The sequence below is a fragment of the Lissotriton vulgaris genome, chromosome 2_2 (assembly GCF_964263255.1).
Source record: "Lissotriton vulgaris chromosome 2_2, aLisVul1.2, whole genome shotgun sequence".
NCBI lineage: Eukaryota > Metazoa > Chordata > Amphibia > Caudata > Salamandridae > Lissotriton > Lissotriton vulgaris.
This window is the reverse complement of record NC_141688.1, coordinates 281,525,921-281,533,122: the sequence shown is the minus strand read 5'-3', so window position 1 is coordinate 281,533,122 and position 7,202 is coordinate 281,525,921.

Here is a 7,202-nt window from a genome sequence, read left to right as displayed (position 1 = left end):
ACCAAACTACAAAAGCCAATTCTTACACTGGGAAGGAAATAAGCTCCCGGGGACCGGTTTCTGGCATAACAGCCGTCTTCGGCCCGGTTTGCTTGAATCCTGATGGTGCAATGAGCAAGGGTCTCACATCTGAGAATACCCTTCCACGCTTAGGGTGGACAAAAATATTTACAACAAGGGGTGGTGAGGGACAGAGTCTCTGAATTAAGCAGAAAGCTCTCACCCAGTCAAGAGATCAGGGCTAGATCCAACACCGTTTTTTAGCTCACTGCACCATCCCAGTTTCAGAACCTGGCTGTATGCAAATTAGTCTGTTCCTGTCCCAGTGCATGATGGGAACAGGGCAAACCAAATTACAAAAGCCAATTCTTACACTGGGAAGGAAACAAGCTCCCGGGGACCGGTTTCTGGCATTACAGCCGTCTTCGGCCCGGTTTGCTTGAATCCTGATGGTGCAATGAGCAAGGGTCTCACATCTGAGAATACCCTTCCACGCTTAGGGTGGACAAAAATATTTACAACAAGGGGTGGTGAGGGACAGAGTCTCTGAATTAAGCAGAAAGCTCTCACCCAGTCAAGAGATCAGGGCTAGATCCAACACAATTTTTTAGCTCACTGCACCATCCCAGTTTCAGAACCTGGCTGTATGCAAATTAGTCTGTTCCTGTCCCAGTGCATGATGGGAACAGGGCAAACCAAACTACAAAAGCCAATTTTTACACTGGGAAGGAAACAAGCTCCCGGGGACCGGTTTCTGGCATAACAGCCGTCTTCGGCCCGGTTTGCTTGAATCCTGATGGTGCAATGAGCAAGGGTCTCACATCTGAGAATACCCTTCCACGCTTAGGGTGGACAAAAATATTTACAACAAGGGGTGGTGAGGGACAGAGTCTCTGAATTAAGCAGAAAGCTCTCACCCCAGCTCTTGCCATCAGTCAGCTGGACTGAGTTACATAAGAGCGTAACCACTTGTAAAGGTTGAAAATATCAGCTATCATTTTTCCTATAAGCTCCTGGTTTTGTGACTCTCACCCAATCACCTATTCCCAACTTTACCTGCTTGAAGCTATGCTTTTTGTCGTGGTATTTCTTACTCTAGTCTTGAGTCTTGCCAACCAGTTGCTTAACCTCATCAGGAGTCCACTCGCTCCTCTTGGAACAATGCATCCATACTACATTGCCCTTCATAGTTAGCACTCTGCCCCCCATAATTTCAAAAGGGCTAAACCCAATAGAACTGCAAGGTGTGACCCTGTAAGCCCAAACTGTGCGCCATATATCCTTAACCCAGAATACTTTGTCTCTTTATCTAACTGGATGGTGTTTTTAAGCTCTCTGTTAAAGTGCTCCACAGAACCATTATCAGCAAGTTAGTAAATAGAAGGTATTTTGTGCATTATGCTGTTCCTTCTCAGGGCAGCATTAAATGCTTCTGGACAAAATTAGGGTCCATTATCACTCAAAATAACTTGAGGCAAATGTTCAATCAAAAATACTTTGTCTAAGATGCATGCTATGGATTAGGTATCCATTTTACTAACTAACTTTATATCAGACCATCTAAAGGCCTAAACCAAAAGTGCTTTGGATGCCACACACTTCTCACTAATTCCATGGCCTAAATACAAGACTGAGTTTTTTGCAAATTTACATTTGGAATATTGGGCCGTTAGACTTTTCTCACATTGAATATACAGGACCTCCTTAAGTTTTTCGTCGTGCTGCCTCTTTGTCTCACCCATGACCAGTATATCATACAGTATATCGTACGTTTCTGGGCCGATTTACTTACATCACACTGTTGATCATAATATTATCATAGCGATTACAAGACTTTTATTTATTACGATATTCACAGGCATATCATCTTTCTGGAATTGATCATCAGGTAAGCCTGAGCAACTTTGCTCAGTCTTGATAACCCCTCAGCACTAATGCAAATAATAATCTCACCAATGAGGGGTTTACTGCACAAATAATAAGACGATGACTTTCACATGGGCTTTGGATTGAATATAATTGGTGAGGCAAAGTGCTGTTATAATTCCGGATTCTGGTGCTACCGGTACACTGTCTGGTTTCACGAGCTGTGGGGCACTCTTTTGCCTCCTGGGGAGGAAACTTTTCTTTCTCTTATTGGGAGTTCTTTCTCCCATCTTTCCCTCTTGAAATACCTATTGATACCCATTCGGTGATAATATAATAATAAAAAATATCAACAACATGTGGATTTAGTACATGTTAAGAATATTCCCACTTGCATGACAATAATTGTCAATCACGTATCAATTATATGTAAAATGTTTTACACTGCCCGATGTACGGCGGGACTACAATATTTGTTTGTATTATTTTTTTCCTAGCCCTGATGAAGTCGTGGGTACCTGCCCATTCGACGAAACACGTGTTGGCTGCACTTGGAGAAAGCCTTGTGGATTAAATGAACTTTATACTTATTCTAATCTGATCTGATTTTTTGAATTAACTTGTGAGATTGTGTTCTTGTGGAATATTCTGAGTTGGTGTGATAGGTTCTCATTTACATTTTGGATCTACGGATCAATTTTGGGACAGGATGATGACCCATACCTAGGCACCCAACGACTAAGATATTAAGCTCAACAAATACGGACATTGCCAATATTTGGCATAGGGCCACAACCATCCAGGACTATCATCCGCCCTATGCTCTTCAAGAATTAACATTGTTCTGAAGCTCAGCACTCTGGTATGTGTGTGTGTGCCACCACTAGAATCACTGCGCTGTTGATGCACCATGTGGGAATGCGTGCATGTCATAGAAAAGCTCTGTGCACACACCTAGCAGAATTGCATGTGTATCGCAGGATAGTTGACTGGAAAGCGTGCGTATGTGCGCACTCCAATGATGCGTGCGTATCGTATTGAACATTAGGATGCAGCCCAATCAAAGATGCGTTTGTGTCTGACGTCAAGGCGCCTGTGTCCGACCCTGAGTGGTTGCCAGGTAAAGTTCCGGTCCTGGAATGCCTCCAGAGCGCGTCTTCCATAGAGCCTGGACCTCCCAGCATGCTCCCCGCCCGCCCAGACAATTGATACGACCCACCATCAACTTCACACATGAGAGAAAGGGTGGGTGTAAAACGGCCATGTTTAATTATCAACATTCATAAACATGACTAAACAATACATATTACAAATTGACAAGATCAATAAAAATTTTAATATTGACATTCCAAGTTATACTAGTTACTTTTCCCCCAGCACCAAGGGGCCCTCTGACCCGCACCTCCAAATCTGAGCACCCCATGCAAGGCGCAACCCATCTGCGTCCTTGAATGATGGGCCCCTGCCCTCTGGTCCTTGTCCGCCATATCCGGGGCCCACCCCTCCCCCACCAGGCTGCCCAGGATCCTAGGAGGCACGTAACCTGGCGCCCTTGCCTCCTGCCCAGTGGGCCTATTCTCAGCGCGGAGAGCTTACCGTCTCTCCCCTCAGTGCTGGCCTAGGGAGTACGCAAAGGAGGACTCCCGTTCACTCTGTAAGTCCATGTCAATGTTCTAAGGTCTTTTTACCGCACAACGCGCCCCTCAAACTACTGATCAAAGGGACGGGTGGGTGGGGGTGAAACTAAAAAGGTGCGGTGTTCGCCCGTCCGGTGCAGGAGAGGAAGGAGACCGGGACCACGACTCCCAGAGCCTAAATAGGCCCGAGTCTCCGCCCTCTCCCGCACCGTACGTGCATCACCCCTGACCTGGAAATGAATCCTGGCTGGTCGCCCATCGGGCGAGCTGGGCACCTACTCTTCCCTGGGCGTGGCGAGGTGCCGGGAGGATGGGCCCTAAGTGCGCGCTCGCTGAGCCTCGCGCTTGGCAGAATGCGGTGAAGGCCGCCGCTGCAGCACTTCAATGGAATCCAGGCACTTTAAACAATGCGGTAAGAGTTTGCAGAGCTAAGACAAGTCTGAGCAGCGCCCTTTACATAAAATCTCACCTCGAAATACTGGTGTCGAGATTTGCTCCTGGAAGTTTGTCTGTTCAGCACAAAAGTAAGAGGAGCACTTTAACGAAGTACAACTTCAAAGTAGAGCGAAATGGCAATAGAAGTTGTCAGCGTAGGTGGTTCTGCTGGCGCTAATCGTAGCCACACATTGTAGTAAATCTCCAGAGTCTAAATTAGTTTAAAACTGGGTTTATTCCAAGTCATATAAGCCCCAGCAGCAGAAGCAGCATCATACATGGACCAGTACAGCCACAGCAATCATTATGGATGTCAGGTTTTCATTCCATACACATCATGAAGTTCTAATTCCATGAATGCACTAAGGGAAACTAAGAGGGACAAACTATGGGAAAAGGCACACTAACCCTAATACATAATATAACATACTAAGGGCAATACAGCATGGACAACAACCACAACGATGCTTTCAGCAAGGCAGGAAAGACAGCAGTCACAACGAGAGCTGCCAGAACAGCAGGAAGCACAGCACTGAGGACAGCTGCCCCTATTGCAGGGACTATGGGGGCAACAATAGCTGTCGTCAGCACAGTCACAACAGCTGCTGCAATAGTGACACCACAGAAGGAACAGTTGCCACAGCAGCAGGAACAGCACAGCCAACCCTATAGAAGCTACACAACTTCAACAATAGTAGGAAGTACCAAAGCAGTGACAACATGTTCCACCCCAGCTGTAACCACAGCAGCGACCATAGCTGCGACCATAGCTACAACCACAGCAGGGGCAACAGCAGAACCACAACTGTAATGACAGGAAGAGCCAGAGCCGCAGCACGGCTGGACAATAGTAGCATTCACTGAGGTCATTACAGTAGGGACCACAGCAACAAGCATGTCTAAACCTACCAAAGGGACCACATCTGTTCCAGCTGTCATGCCATCTCAATAGCAGCCACAATCACTTCCACCGTGGCAAGAACAACTGCATCAAAAGCTCCAGCAATGGTATGGAATACCCTGTATAAATGCCAATGTAATACAATACACAGTTGTAAACACAGCAGGGCCAACAACAGCTGCCACAATAATACCTGCCACCACTGCAGTGAACACATCAGCCACATCACCTGCCACAATAGCCACCCTAGCAGCAGCAATAACAGCTTTCACAGAGAAAAGGCAGATGCAGGCTCAGCGTGGCCTACAGAAGTGACCTCAACTTTAATAATAGCAGGGAGCACAACATTGAACACAGCTGCTATCACAACAGTGCCTGAACATTGAACGTAGCAGGGACAACATCATAAATGTAGCTGCCATCAGTATAGTAACAATGGAAAAACTGTGTTTTTTATCACTGCACGGGACAAGATTAAGAAAAGGAGGAGCCACGACCCGAGCCACAAAACTGCCAGAACAGTTACCACCACTGGAGCAACAAACGGTTGCAACAATAAATGCAAGTACTGCTGGGACAACAGCAGTGATGAATGCTTCCAACAGAGCTGTAAATGCAACAGAAACCCCAGTAGCAACTGTATGCGCCATCACAACAGGGACAATAGCAGCAAACTCAGCTGTTACCAGTGCAAAGGAAGCCACTGCCACCATGGCATGGACAACCATAGCCACAACAGCAGGGACCACAGAAGAAGCCACAGTCACTGCAGGGTCTGCAACAGGAAGCATATCTACCAGCACAGCAGGGAATACAGCAGCAACAACTGCAGTCGCAACAGAGTAATCGCAGCTGCTGCAACGTCAGGGACCACAGCCTCAACAACAGCTGCCACTATGGCAGAGACGCTAACACCAAAAACAGGGTCTGGGCTCTCTGGCAATAAGGACAAGCCTCACCAGAATAATGATAAACCAAAAACAGGTTCCAATATTGCCACGTAATTCTAAACTGGATCACGGGTGATCACTCGAATGACTGAATGAAGCAGTAATTCTCAATGAACCGGATTTCAGAATAAATCATTTCTATTTTATTTTTTGATTCAAATGCATGTGTCTATTTTATATGCGATTTTCTATATTTTTATAGTCAAGAAACATTTCATTATTTCAACTTTCTTAAACTAAACACAAATTCTAAACAAATAACATTAGGCAAGAACGGTAATTAAACAGACAAAAATCCACTCATACTCATCATTCATACCATACAAGACGATCGAGATATATTTACAGTTATTAACAAGCAGTATAGTGTCACAGTAGAAACATAAAGCATTGGAAAACAGCAGATCAACAAACTAATTATTTTCTGAAACGATCAAGCATTCCTAATGCTGAGTGAAAAGGTCTACGCGTTTCGATCACCCCTGGTTTCGGGGAAATCTCATCAGGACCAGGTGCCTGTGAATGTAGAACGAGATAAAATCAACACGGGGGGGACAAAACCAAAATCCTCACAACGCTACAGTGTGGGGAACGAATGAACAAATCATACCTCTCAATGGGCGACTTTGCTTTTGTGGAAATCACTGTGGGCAGAAAAATGAAATGGGGTGAGGCCTCTCTAGTGTGAGCGTCCAAAGGGAAAAAAAAAAAATTTCAACATTCACTCGTGTCTACTTACATCTTGTTGCGCCTAATGCGGCTGTGAGATCCCTCAGAATGACGGACTAGATGCCATTGAGTTCTTTCTGGACCAACGACCAAGACCCACTAGAGTTCCAACGGAATTCATTGTACAACTGGCCACATTGGCACTAAAGAAAAATTTCTTTAATTTCAACGGAGATTTCTATTTCCAAATAAGTGGGGTAGCCATAAGAGAAATTTGTGTACCAGTCTAATCCATTCAAAGATAAGATCTCAAGTTGGAGTCGTTACATCGATGACGTTTTTATGACATGGAAAGGAACTGAGGATGAATTGAACGAATTCCACCAATGGTTAAATGCGAGAACGGAGGAAATTAAATTTACAATCAACTACTCCAAAATCAAAATGGCATTTCTTGACGTTGAAGTTCACCCGACAGATGACGGTCTTGTCACAACATTGTATAAAAAACTGACGGACAGAAACAAGGCACTGCATTTTGACAGTAGCCATCCACGAAATTTGAGAGAGAACCTCCCCTTTTCACAATACCTACGAATCAAGCGTAACTGCTACTACAAGGACGCGTATATGCTACATGCTGCTAACCTGACCGAAAAATTATCACAAAGAGGCTACCCGAAAAAACTCCTCCAAAGAACAATGAAAAGAGTTTGGTGGATCCCCCGAGATACTTTACTAACA